At 32.9% G+C, this 15,061-nt stretch overlaps 1 pseudogene; it reads right to left on the reverse strand.

The window, feature by feature from the left end:
• Positions 1–2,351: 2,351 nt before the first annotated feature.
• Positions 2,352–10,134, reverse strand: LOC105637139 (monolignol oxidoreductase AtBBE-like 15; annotated as a pseudogene).
• Between the last annotated feature and the right edge of the window lie 4,927 nt (positions 10,135–15,061).

Consider the following 15,061-nt stretch of genomic DNA (forward strand, 5'->3'; position numbering starts at 1 on the left):
AGAATTAGCCAATAAATAGTAACGCTAAGAAAGTTAAAGTTAATTTGCTTATCCACACTCTTTATAGTTTAATAAATTCATCATAATCTGAAAAAACAAATTTATAGTAAATTTTGCAAAAATAAAAAAGTGAAAATAAAGGCCAATTTTGCCCCTAAACTTGTTTAGCGGAATTAAAAGAGATTTGACCTTTTAGACAAATTTAATCCCCTAAATTTATTTAAAGCGATTAAAAGTGACAGATTTAATATTTTAGACAAATTTAGTCCTTGATTCTTCACTATATTTATAAATATAGTATAGAGAAAAATGGTATGTGAAGTATATTACATCTCCCTTTTTCTTGGCCGATAATTTTGAGTTCTATGAACTATTTTGAATGTTTTAAAACTAACTTTTATTATTATATTATTGCATAAGAAATTAATGCATTTTTCATGTTAAACAAATTAAATTATACTACATTTTTAATATTAAGAAATTGATGCATTTACTATGGATTTTAAACTTCTATTCAGAAGAGTTTAAAAAAGTTTGGTCCGAGTATTCCTTTTAAATTGAATCAATGCATTAATTAGGAAAATCAAAATATGATCAAAACCAAGACTTAGTGGTAAGTTTCTTTTATTTCTCAATATCATTAATGCATAATTATTTCAAAAGAAAAGAAAAAAAAAAAAAAACCTACATAGTATAAGGCTCCATTTGTTTTCCAAAAATAACTTGTTTGCAAAATATTTTTTAGATTTTTTGATATTTGGAGTGCTTAGGAAAATCAGTCAACCAAAAATTATTTTTCTGGTCGTAAGAAAACTAACTCACTTTAAGGAAAATGACTTTCCAATTTTTAAGAGAGAAAAACATTTTCGGACATCGGCAAACTTATCATATCTTTATAAATACACGTTTTTTAATTTATTAATCATCGGCAGCCACAACTAGCCATTAGTCATTGTCGGCCACCACAAACGATCATAGATGACTAACAATTTATCATTTTTATGTATTTATTAAGTATATTCAACAATAAATTTTTAAAACACAAAATTTCTATAGCTATATATATTTTTAGTCGTATAAGCTAAAAATTTTAATAACTTTTAACTAACTTTCAATATTTATTTAGAAAATGTTTTTTGAGGAAAACATTTTCGTTTTATTTTCTAGAATAAATGGAAGCTAAATATAAATACTGATTGGATTAATTAAAATGGATTTGGCTAATTTAAGGGAAACACCATACACTATCTTCTTCATGGGTTGCATTATAAGTATCCAATGGATCGTTTTCGGCTTGTTATGCCTCCTTTCACAACGACTTTTTTCTCTCTGCTGTTTCACATGCATTTCAACTTACATTTCTCTCTCTCTCTCTCTCTCTCTCTCTCTCTCTAGTATATACATATACATAGTTGATAATAAAATTTATTGAAAATTAATTACTAAATTTATATTCTTGTCTGTAGTTCTGGCACTTGTTTCATTTTATAGGCGTACCCTCAACTGCTCCTCCTGTGTTTGGAGGTACTTTTGTTGGGTTACCTGATCTATGACTTGAGTCACTACTATTTACATCGTGTTCAACTCTCAACTTCACTGCCTAGAAGTCTCAAGGTAATAACCAAGTCTATGTAAAACTTTTTCTTGGTAAATTATACTAATTTTAGAAATATATTTCTTGAATTCAAATAATTATTAGGAGCAATATCAATCATGTTTGTGATTAATTAGTTGCTTGTAAAGTCCAAGATGTGGGGTTTGGACTTGCTTCGTCTTTATGGGATATTGTATTTGGATGACTTCTTCCAATTCAAGTGATTGAAAAGAAAGAATAATGTTATTGGAGATGGCATCAATTAATATTACAAATAGTTTTCTTTTTGGGGACTCAATTTGCTTATCTTCATCATCAATGAATAAGCTTTATTTTAATCATATTTGTTCTCTACTTTCCTCTTTAAGATTCCTTCTTGATGCGTATCTGAAAATCTGCAAATTGCATGCAATATGAAGGAACTGTGGGTCTTTCAAAGGCTTATTTGATAACATAAATAAAGCCATGTGCATTAGGCATTAGTGATAGCTAAAACAAAAGAAAATTGTAGAACTTGGAGAAAAGGGACAGGAAAGAGCATGGTTTTTTTTTTTTTCCCTTAACAAACAAGTTGTATACAAATGAGATTATATAATTAAGGACCTGATTTAATCAAATTTGAAATTTAAATTTTTAACTAATCAAATTTCAAACTTGATTAGACATAAAGCTAATGCAAAAGAATTGATTATATAATTTTGTCTAACAGCAACAACCTGCTGAATGCATAAAAAAATATTCTATCAACAGTAATAATTTAGTAAACGCTAGCTTGTGTAACGTTAAAATTAGTCTTGTTGTTCATACCCAAATCAAGATCAGTGTAACTAGCATAAGTAGTTCTTGGATTATTAGAAACGAAAGGCTCCATATAATTATAAAGCTTTCTTATCCAATCGATATTTGCTTCACTCTTTTGTCCATCTTGCCAAAAAGACACATAATGATGTTGAATAAACTTTAATATAGCCTAAATCTTATAGTTCATAGAATTTGTTCAATAAGAATACACAATAAGCGGAAGCGTATCTTGATCCATAACAGCAGATTTATGTTATGGATTACCTTGTTGCGGCAATTCGATTCTCACCGTAACAGCAGATCTATATTTCTTCACTTTGGCCTTTTGTTTGTAAGTGCTCTCTTAATGGTTAGAGAATTGTCAACAGCACAGAAGTTTTCTTTTCACGCTCTCTCAAACAACCTATCACTGTATCTATTTGAGGTAGCTGTCACACTCTCTTAACCTACGTTGTTGATTTCCTTAATCTTTTATAAGGCAGAGGAAGAGTACTAAAACCCAATAACCATCATCTTGAGCCACATTAATTAGAACCAGCCCTTTAATCACATAGGCCACTCAAATTATTAAAATAATCTAATAATCTCCGACTTGGCCCATGTGCATTTCTTGAATCTATCATGTTAACCTTAATTAGAATTAAGATGATCGGATTATGACGGTCATAAGTCATTAATCGACATGATTCCTTCCATATATCACCGACCACTTCAATTTATAAAACTTTAATGGAGAAACTATTCAAAAAACAATACATTGTCACAATCAAATGTTATTGTTATCTCACTCAAACCATTATTGTATACATCTATAATGTGAATAACACATAAATAAGCAAAACACATGTTTAATTGAATTCCCAAGTGTCACAATAATATGAGCAAAATAACCATATGTATATATATATATATATATATATATATATATATATATATATATATATATACAAGTTTAAACATCATGCTAACAAGGACTTATCTATAATGCCCATTCTATCAACATAGCTAATGAAGATTTTGGGTGGTAAGCCTTTAGTTAGCGGATCCATTATCATCAGATCAGTACCTATATGCTCAATTGACACCTTGTGTTTTTGCACTTCTTCTTTCACAGTTAGGTACTTTAAATCCATGTGCTTTGCACCCTTAGAGTACCTATCATTCTTAGAGAATAAGCTAGCTACGGAATTATCATAGTAAACTCTCAACGGTCTAGCTATACTGTCGACAATGCCTAGACTTAAGACAAAGTTTCGCAACCACAATGCGTGAACAGTGGCCTCAAAGCATACGACAAATTCAGCCTCCATCGTGGAAGTAGCAATGACAGACTACTTCCCACTCTTCCATGATACTGCTCCTCCAGCTAGGAGAAACAAGTAGCCAAATGTAGATTTTCTCGAATCTACACAACCAGCATAGTCTGAATCCGAGTATCCCACCACTTCTAGATGGCTGGACTTTCTACAAGTGAGTATATGATCCTTAATGCCTTATAAATATCTAAGTACTTTCTTTGCAACTTTCCAATGGTCCATCTCGGGATTACTTTGATATCGCCCTAACATTCCAATGGCGAAACTAATATCCAATCAAGTACATGTTTGAACATACGTTAAGCTCCCAACTACTGACACATAAGGAATAGGCTCCATCTCTTTATGTTCCAAATCATATTTAGGATATTGCATTTCGCTGAACCTATCTCCTTTCTGAATTGAAACTATTCCTGCGGAGCATTTTTCCATTCTGAATCTCTCTAATACCTTATTAATGTAAGCTCTTTGAGACAATCTTAATAGTCCTTGTGATCTATCACGGAATATTTCTATTCCTATCACAAAGGATGCCTCTCCCATATCTTTTATTTCAAAGTTCTTAGAGAGAAAACTCTTTACATCACATAACAATCCAACATCATTCGCAGCAAGAAGAATGTTATCAACATATAGGACTAACATGATTAACTTGCTCCCACTGACCTTCATATAAATACATCGATTAACAGTATTTTCTATAAAACCATATGAAGTGATGCTATTATTGAACTTAAGATACCATTGACGGGAAGCTTGCTTCAGTCCATATATTGATTTCTTTAACTTACACACCAAATTTTCCTTTCCTGTGACCACAGACCCCTCTAGTTGGTCTATATATACTTCCTCCTCTAAGTCACCATTAAGAAAGGTTGTCTTTACATCCATTTGGTGAAGCTCTAGATCATAATGAGCCACCAAAGCCAAAATAATTCTTAAAAAGTCCTTTTTGGAAACTAGAGAAAATGTCTTTTTATAATCAATGTCATCCTTCTGAGTGTAACCTTTAGCAACAAGTCTGGCCTAATATCTTTTAATGTTGCCCTTAGAGTCCCGTTTGGTCTTGAAAACCCATTTACAACCAACTTATTTTGACCCCTCAAGCAACTTGACTAAATCCCAGACTTGATTATCACTCATTGATTGCATTTCTTCCTTCATGGCATTAAACCTCTTTTTAGAATTATCACACTCCATGGCTTTCTGGAAAGAGAGTGGGTCCTTATCAATGCTCAATTCACAATCATGCTCAAGTGAGTAAACCATATAATCACTAGAAATAGTTGGCCTTCTTTGCCTTTGTGACCTCCGTAATGTTATTTCTTATGAAACCACTTGATCATTCGTGAATTGTTCATTATTTACTGGCTCATCATTTATATCGTCATTTTGTGGGTTCGGAATGTTAGTCTATTGTTCAACTATGTTGTTAAACCGTGATACAACAAGTGGAACAACAACCGAAGAAGAGACATTAGGAAAATCCACCTGAGTTGGATTTTCAATCTGAATGTCTTACACATTCATTTTACGTGGTTCACTACTCCCACTAATTTGGCCATTTTCAATAAACGAAGCATTACCAGACTCAACAATTCTTGTATAATGGTTAGGACAATAAAATCTGTACCCTTTTGACTTTTTAGGATATCCTATGAAAAATCCACTAATCGTTCTAGCATCAAGCTTCTTTTCATGTGGATTATATATCATTACTTCTGCTGAGCAACCCCAGATATGAAGATGCCTTAAATTAGGTTTCCTTTGTATTCACAACTCATAAGAAGTCTTAGGAACTACTTTACTAGGAACCCTATTAAGTAAATATGCAACAGTCTTTAATGCATGCAACCATAATGATAAAGGTACAGTACAATTATTTAGCATACTCCTAACCATTTCCATAAGAGTACGATTCTGCCTTTCAGCTACACCATTCTGTTGAGGTGTACCCGACATTGTGTATTGCGCACAAATGCCACGACTTTCAAGGAACTTTGCAAATGGACCTGGACATTGTCCATTTTCATTAAGTTTACCATAATATTCACCACCTCTATCAGATCTCACAACTTTAACTTTTCTATTTAACTGCCTCTCTACTTCATTAATGAGTATCTCAAGGATATCCACTAATTGAGACTTTTCTTGCAGCAAATATACATAACCGTACCGTGAGAAATCATCGATAAAAGTAATAAAATATTTTTCACCATCCTAAGAGGGAACATCAAAAGTACCACATATATCAGTGTGTATAAGTTCAAGCAATTCGCTGTTTGTTGTGGCTGGATTCTTTAATGTGTGCTTAGTTTGCTTACCTTTAATGCAATCTATACACACATCCCAGTAAGTGAAATCCTATTGAGGCAAGATTTCACCTTTCACTAACCCTAAAATCCTTTCTTTGGATATGTGACCTAACCTTTGATGCCAGAAGAAAGTAGAACATTCATTATATGCACTACGTTTATTAACTATATTGTGTTCAACATTAAACAGGGATTCAATAAATTCAGCATCAAGATTAAAATGATACAAACCATCAATCAAAATACCAGAACCATAATAATATTTATGTTTTTATAATGAAAAAACATCATTACAAATCTTAAAACTGAAACCAACATTATCCAACGTCCCTATAAAAACTAAATTTCTAGCACATTGAGGAACATAGAGACACTTTTCAAGATCCAAATAACAACCAGTGTCCATGATCAATCTATAAGTCCCAATTCATTCTATTCATGCCTTCATTTTGTTTCCCATGTATTGGAACTTTTTAGTTTCGTTTATGGGTTGGATCGAAAGAAATCACTTATAACATGAGACACGTGAGTAATTGCACCAGAATCTAACCACTAGGCATTATTAGGCACTTCAACAAGATTTGATTCAAAACATACTGAAACATAAAGTGTACCTTTCTTTTCAAACCAAATCTTCCTTTTAGGACAGTCCTTCTTGAAGTGACCATTCTTTCTACAGAAGTAGCACTTCAACTCCTTACGAATTTGCCCCTCATTAACCTTCATTGGGGCACTGTCCCTTTTCTTGCCTTTCTTCCCTGATTTGTTATTGCTGCTACTGGCTCCATTATGAAATATGAGATTGATAGAGTGTTACTTCAATTTCTTTAATCTTCCTTCCTCTTGTATCAACATGGCCTTGTTTTCCTAAATGTTACATTTTTCCTTAAGGGTGTTGTAATTTACCTAGAACTAACCAAACTCAAAAGGAAGTGAGTTAATAATAAATTGAACTAAAAAGGATTCACTCACATCCATTCCCATTGATTTCAATTTCGCTGCCAAATTCTGCATGCCAGTCACATGATCATGAATGGATTGTGACCAATCAAACTTCTTGGTCATTAGCTCACTCATCAATGATCCTACGATGGACTTGTCAGCTATGTCCGATTAGGAGTATTCCTTAATTTTCAGCATGAACTCTCTAGCATTGTCTGTTCTGGGCATTGATGGCTTAAAATTTTCAGCCATTGTCATCCTCATTAAGTTCAAAATTAGCCTGTTATACCGCTCCCAAGCCTCATAATGGGACTTGTTAGCTTCAGTACTGGTCTCTGTAATGGCTGCTAGCTTTCAGATGCTAATGCCAGATCCAAGTCCAAAACTCCTAACTGATAATGGATTTCTTTGGACCAATCAGTATAGTTCAATCCATTGAACTTAATCAACCCAGTGCACATAGCAAACATGTTAAAAGAAGCTGCAACATTATACATATACTCATACGTTAATACTTTGAGTAAACATAATTGGATTCAAACAAATAACAATTTTAAATTATGCATTTAAAATTACTTTTGGGTAATATTTAAATGCATAGCTTTAATCAATAATGATGCCAAGAAGAAAAATACTCTAACAGACTTTCATTAAGGTGGAGCAACTTGCGATCCTTTATACAAGTCAAAGAGAAGCACGCATGTGCTTCACTACAGCACGCCCCGTGCTTCACTCTGGAAGTCAGACACCCGTGCTCATTGCAGCACGCCAGTGCTCATTGTAGCACATCCGTGCTCATTGCAGCACGCCCCGTGATTCTCTCTGGAAGTCAGTTACATTTTTTTTTATTCCTTTCAACTTTTCAATGATGCTTCATACAATATGCATGTTATCTTTGGATATACATTCATATTAATTAGTACAATGATAAGTCTCTTTAATGCCATTGATTATAATTAATGGTCTACCTTTTGGTAACCTAACAAGTTATAGTCAATGATCTCAATTGTTCAATTTTAACTTCATGTCATTTAACAGCATCACACAAACATGAACAATTGAAAGCTGCATAATCAATGTCTAAACTAATCCAAACAATGCCACTTTGGTGACTAACAAGTTTTCCATTCGTTAAACATTGATTTATGCAAAACTTTTATGAGATTGAATTAAGATCTCAAAACTTTAACGACATAACACAATAAGATGCCATAACCTTTCTTTATAAATAACAGCGGAATAATTTATAAAGCATAAAGAAAACAAACAGTTTCTAATCCCAATAATTTTGGCTTCGTTTATACCAGATTAATCAACTTCATAATATGAAATCAATTTCCATTAATTAAGCCAAATAAAAGACTATCAAACAAATCTAGAACAGAAACAGGCTCTGATACCACATGTTGAATAAACTTTAATATAGCCAAGATTTTATAGTTCATTGAATTTGTTCAATAAGAATATACAATAAACGGAAGCATACCTTGATCCATAATTGCAAATCTATGTTATGGATTACCTCGTTGTGGCAATTTGATTCTCACCGTAACAGCAGATTTATGTTTCTTCACTCTGGCCTTTTGTCTATAAGTGCTCTCTTAATGGTCAGAGAATTATCAACAACACGGAAGTTTTCTTTTCACACTCTCTCAAACAATCTATCACCGTATGTGTTTGAGGTAGCCGTCACGCTCTCTTAACCTACACTATTGATTTCCTTAACCTTTTATAAGGTAGAGGAAGGGTATTAAAATTGTAACTGGTCCTTATCCATTAAGCCCAATAACCATCATCTTAGGCTATCTTAATTAGAACCAGCCCTTTAATCACATGGGCCACTGAGATTATTAAAATAATCTAACAAATGAAGCAAGAACAAAGTGCCTTTTCTATGAGGAAATGGAATTTCAGATTCTGAAATCTCACTCATCTTCCCTTCAAAAGCATTCCATATCATCAATGGTGTTTCCTCTTCTAAGAATATTTTCCATAGACATTCGAATCCCACTTCAGGAATAGGTTCTTTAACAAAATCTGATTTTTCTTTATAGTAACTTTTAAATAAATATTTACCCTGCAGTAAAACTTCAGGCGTAGTATTAGTCAGGTTTGAGAAACCGGTTGTATAAAAAACCGATTTGAGCCAACTCATCGCTGTACGATCATTTCTGGTTAAACCCAATTCAGGAAAACTATTTTCCATAACTTTGAGAAGTTTGTTTAAATTGCCAAGAAAGAAAACTTCATAAGCAGTTGATACGGTTCGTATGGTACTATTACCAATATTAGCAGGTGAGATTAGAACTCTAATGAAAAGAACCTCATCGAGCTTGTCAACGACTTCAGTCCACCGTTGAAGAACTTTAGTACCATTTTGTTCCAAAGTTTTTGTAACTATAAAAACTGTAGCAGTAGAAGGAACCTGAACTAACTTTAGTTTCCAAGAAACAATAATTCCAAAATTACCCCTAGCGCCACCTCCAATTGCCCAGAAAAGATCTTTGCCCATAGCTTGACGATCAAGCAGTCTACCATGAACATCAATAATATGAGCATCAATTACATTATCGGTAGCAAGACCGTACTTTCGCAGCATTCCACCATACCCGCCGCCGCTAATATGACCCCCGACTCCTACACTGTTGTAAAGTCCTGCCGGAAAGCCGTGGGTTTGGCTTTTTTCTGCAATTCTGTAATACAGTTCCCCGAGGGTTGCACCCGTTTGAACCCATGCACTGTTATCGTGAATATTAACGTCAACAAAACGAAGTGCTAACATATTTATAATAAAGAAGGGATTGTCGATTTCTGTTATGTAAGATAAACCTTCATAATCATGGCCGCCACTGCGGACACTAAGATGGATACCCAACTATTTCGAATAGATAACGGAAGCTTGGATATGGGTTTCGTGTGACGGGGTGAAGATGAATTCGGGTTTAGGAATGGAGGGTAATAATAAACGGACGTTCCAAGCGGTGGATTGTAAGACTTCAGAAATGAGGAATGGTTTGGCGGGTAAAATGAAGTAGAGAAAGGAGTTGACTTCGGAGTTGTGTTTCATGCATTGGAGAAAAGAGTTGATAATTGGAACTGAATGAATGCAAGAAGGTGAAAGCAGAAGGAAAAGGACAAGTACTGAAAAAGAGATTGAAGAAGCCATTTTGCTTGTTTTGTGTACCGTGGAAAGTGGAGCTATCTGAGTTTCTTTTTTATAGAGAGCGGGGGTTGACTGTGGGCAATTTCTTGCCTACTTCTGGTTTCCCTTAATGATAAGTTCTGACTAGGGGTGGCCATATTACTGTTCTCAGAACCGGAACCGGTGGTTCGGAACAGGAGCCGGTCCGAACCGGAACCGTCCGAATCAAAACCGGAACCGGATGTATACGGTTCGGTTCCGGTTTTAATATTCTGGGAACCGCAAACCGGCGGTTCCAAAAACAGGTCGAAACCGGATGGAACCGCCGGTTTTTCAGTCGGTTAGAACCACCGGTTCAAACCAGTAGTTCTAGTCGTTACAAGCTGTCAGCAGCTTTCTTTTTAATTTTGTTGTGAAATCTCTTAATTACCCCTCCCAATAACTATAAACGGCTACATAACGGCTAGTTTCAAGGGTATTTGTGGAAAAATGATTTTTTGGATTTATTATAAATACCTCATTCCATTCCATTACAATTTCCTCACACAAAAATCTCTACTCTCTCTACACTCTACTCTATATCATTCTTCTCTACTCTACAATCTCTCTAATTTTTATTCACAATTTATTGTGAATTAATTTATTCAAATTCCAATCTCTAATTCCAATCTCTAATTATTCTCTCTAATTTTTTTTATTCAATTTTTCAAATTATATATTATTTTCATATAATGGCAAGTGGAGGAAACTCAAATTCTGCTAAGGGCAAGGTAAAGATTGGAGAAACACAATATTCATCTATCCCTACAAATGACATCTTCGATTTGACTCCCAACCGATTTAATTTTGAGAGATATCCAAATGAAAATATGGAAATTCCAACTCAAGAATCTGAATTTAATAATGAGCAATTACAACAAGAGGAAGAGGAAGAGCAAGAGCAAGAGCAAGGTACACAACTTCTTCGAAGAGCAAGATAGAGTTCCAACATATTCACCATTCATTTCACGAAAAAATTCAAAGGTGAAAAAATGTTTGATGTAATTTGCAATTATTGTGGAAAATCTTATAAATTTAAACAATTGGGCGACTATGGATCATTTTGGAAGCATTTGGAAACAAAACATCCAACAAAAATAGGAGTTGATCAGTCTCAAACACAAATTTCCGGGGGCACATTTTCTAACCTTTCTTTATTTCAATATTCTGAAAAAAACACAAAAAGAAGAATTAACAAAAATGATTTCTATGGAACATTTATCTTCTAGTTTTGGTGAAAAAGTAGTTTTAATCAATATTGTCAAAAAGCTTTAAATCCTTCTGCTAAAAGAATGCAAAGAAATACTGTAAAATGAACTATTATTTTTTTATAAAAAAAAGGAAAAAAAGAGTTAGAGCTTTTATTTTCTGAACTGAAAATTCATGTTTCAATTTGTTGTGATATTTGGAGTGATCATTGGCAAATGGATTCTTATATGTGCATTACATGTCATTGGATTGATAATGATTGGAAAATTCAAAAAAGAATTATTGCATTTCGTGCTTTTGATGATAAATATACTGCAAATAATATTTATAGAATAATTGTTTCAATTTTAGATGAATGTAAGTTGACAAAAAAAAAAAATTCAATTTCATTTGATAATGCTTTTGCTAATACTAAATCAATTATTGAACTTTAAAATATTTGTGAACCAAATATTGGTGGAAAATTTTTTCATATAAGATGTCCTTGCCATGTTTTAAATTTATGTTTACAAGATGGTTTAAAAAATTCTTGAATCTTATATTTCTCCAATTAGAAAAGCTATTTCATATTTATGGGATATCCCCAAGTAATGAAAAATTGGGCTAAATTTTGTAAGGAAAATAATAAAAGACCAAAACGTTTATGTCCCAACTCGTTGAAATTCAACCTATGAATTATTAACCGAGTCTTTTTCTTATAAAGAATTATTGTGCATTTTTGTTACTAATAATATTGAAGAAATTAATTTATATCCACAAAATTGGGATATTTGTGCAAAAATTTTAGATATTTTAAAAATTTTTAATGATGCTACCTATAAATTTAGTGGGATTTATTATCTCACATCTCATTCATTTTTACCTATGTGTATTAATATTGTTAGTACACTCCAAGAATTTGAAATGATTTTATATTAAGAGATTGTGTTTTTTCAATGAAAAAAAAAATGGTTATTTTATTTTAAAAATATACCACATCTTTATCTTATTGCTATTGTATTTGATCCTAGATGTAAAATTAATATTTTATCTGAATATTTGACTATTTATTATGAATTATTAAATTTTGATATAGATGATAGTGTTAATATAAATATAGTATTGCATGAAGTTAGACAAAATATTATAGAATTATATAATGAATTTGTTCAATTTTCAAGTTCATCTACTTCTAATTCTTCTCAATTTAATATTCAACAATTTCCAACTCAAAGGGTAAGTAGTGTTGGTGTTGCTAAACGGGTTTTACTACAAAGACAAAAAAGACAAAGGGAACCCGGTTCTTTTTATGAATTTGATAATTATCCAACCACTTCTTTTGAGTTTGGTGATGATTATGCAGATAATAATTTTCTAATTTTAGATTGGTGGAGTCGTCACGACAATACCTTTCCAATACTTTCTTTAATTGCAAAACAAGTTTCAGCAGCTCCGGTTTCCACTGTTGCGGTTAAACAAGCTTTTAGTTAAGGAGGAAACATACTTGATGAAACAAGATCTTGTATAACACCCGATTCACTAGAAGGACAATCATGCATGGATGATTGGAGTAAGGCCGAATTAAGAGCACAAGAAAATCTAAAAGAAAATGAAGATTTATATGATCTTTACGATGGGTCCTCAACGGGAACATCAACCGGTGGTGGAAATAGCAAATAAGGTAAAAGGGGTGAAATTGGTACAAGGTAAGTAAGAAATACGTGGGCTTTGATTCCTCTAAACCCCAAGAGGATACATAGGCAACTTAATTTTTTTTAAAAAAATTATGTTCCAACTTTTTTAAACAAAAAATAAATTCAGTTGAAGACTTTTTTTAAAATAAAAGTAATTAAGTTCAAGCCTTTTCAAAAAAAATAAATTTAATTGAAGCTTTTTTTTTAATATTTTAAGTGTATGTTTTTTTATAAATAATTTTCACAAATTTTTAAATTTTGAAACCGGTCTTCAAAATTTAAAATTTAAAAGTATGCGATTCGCCGGAAAACCAGTCGGAGAATTGATCAGAACCGGTTTTAGAACCGTTAAGGAACCGAAACTGGAATCGGAACCGTTCGGTTCCAAACCGGAACCGAAACCAAAAATTTTTGATTCGGTTTTGGTTCCAAATTTTTTGGAATCGGAACCAGCGATTTCGAAAACGTGGCCATGCCTAGTTCTGACAGTGTAATTTAGGGTATCATTTCGGGCTTATTCACTATTCAGGAAAGATTTACCTAAATTGGTAAGACAGCTAACAACGTTTTTTTTTTTCAATAGAATGGAACAAAACTTATCTGGACCGCGTACATGGCCTTACTTATGGATCAAACAAATGCAATTATGAATTTTCTCAAAAGTGGTCCAATTTTATCCCTTTTTTTTCTGAAGTGCATGGTAAAAAAATATCCTTGTTTCAACAAGAATATTTAGTTTCATTGGTTTGGTCCATCAATGGACTGGACTAGAACTTTTTTTTTTTTTTTTTTTTTTGTCTTAACCACAAGTATCCAGGTATCTTTAGCCCACTGGACTAGAACTAAATCCTTGCTCACACCAGATTAGCCCACTAAGGCTTCGTTCAGCAGCAGCGTTTGAAGTAGTATTTAGTTTTTTGACAGGTTGAAACACTATCTTAATTAATTATAGCGTTCGATAATCTACCCTAGCGTTTAGAGTTTGAGACAGTGTTTTATGAAACGTATTTTCATTAATGTTTAGTGTTTTATAATTTCTTTATGACACATATACCCATCACTTGTCTTTACCTTATTCCTTATTTTCATATCTTTTTTTGTCACTTTATATTAAACAGCTAATCAAACAGCTATTTGTACCAAACACTTTTTTTTAAAATCGCTATATAATCGTTAACCACTAACAGCTAACCACTAGTAAAACAGCTGACAGTTATTAAAATAGTTTTTTCTACAATTAATTGTGCTTTAATTTTAAACCGATTGTATGTTTTTTTGGAATGCCCCCACACGTGCGCTTCCAAATGGCTGAAACTATTACATATATAGTTAAATATTTCACTATTTAGAATAAAAAAATAAGCGCACACACACACAAGCTCATAATGATAGTACAATACAAAGGAAATTAAATATTTCTTGCTCTAGTTATAATAGCCATTGCACATCCTGAATGGTTGTAAAATAGTTAGAGGTTCTCTGTTATTCATAATTCTCATTGAGTACTACCACTACAAAAAAAAAAAAAAAAAAAAAAAAACGATTTTTAGCGATCGTTATTAGTGACAAAAGCCAGTCCGTCACTAATTAGTGACAAAAGGGCGACCACTTGCGACAGAGGATTGTTGTAAAGTTGTTAATAGTTTAGGGACTAGTTAAGTGACCACTAGCGATGGATTTAACAACCAACTTTGCGATGAATACACAAACTCGATCGTTAAATTTGCCGCCAAGAATTGGCGAGAAGCTTTGGTATGGATCAGCGACCACTTAGCGACAAACAACATGTCAATCGCTAAATATGGCACCTAAATTTTTGCGGCAACTTTTAGGGATGGAATAAAGACCAGTCACCGATTGTCTTGACGAAAAATTGTCTTTATCCATTTGACGACAAATTAGCGACCAATGTTTCTAATAGCGACAAATTTTATTCTTTAACGTCATTAACAATAGCGATCTATATTTGTCTTTTGGCAACCTATTATGGCAGTCGCTAAATTTTTAAGACGATGTAATCGTCTCCCTCT

Source organism: Jatropha curcas, chromosome 10 (genome assembly GCF_041381405.1).
Source record: "Jatropha curcas cultivar XTBG-Jc1 chromosome 10, XTBG_Jcur_1.0, whole genome shotgun sequence".
NCBI lineage: Eukaryota > Viridiplantae > Streptophyta > Magnoliopsida > Malpighiales > Euphorbiaceae > Jatropha > Jatropha curcas.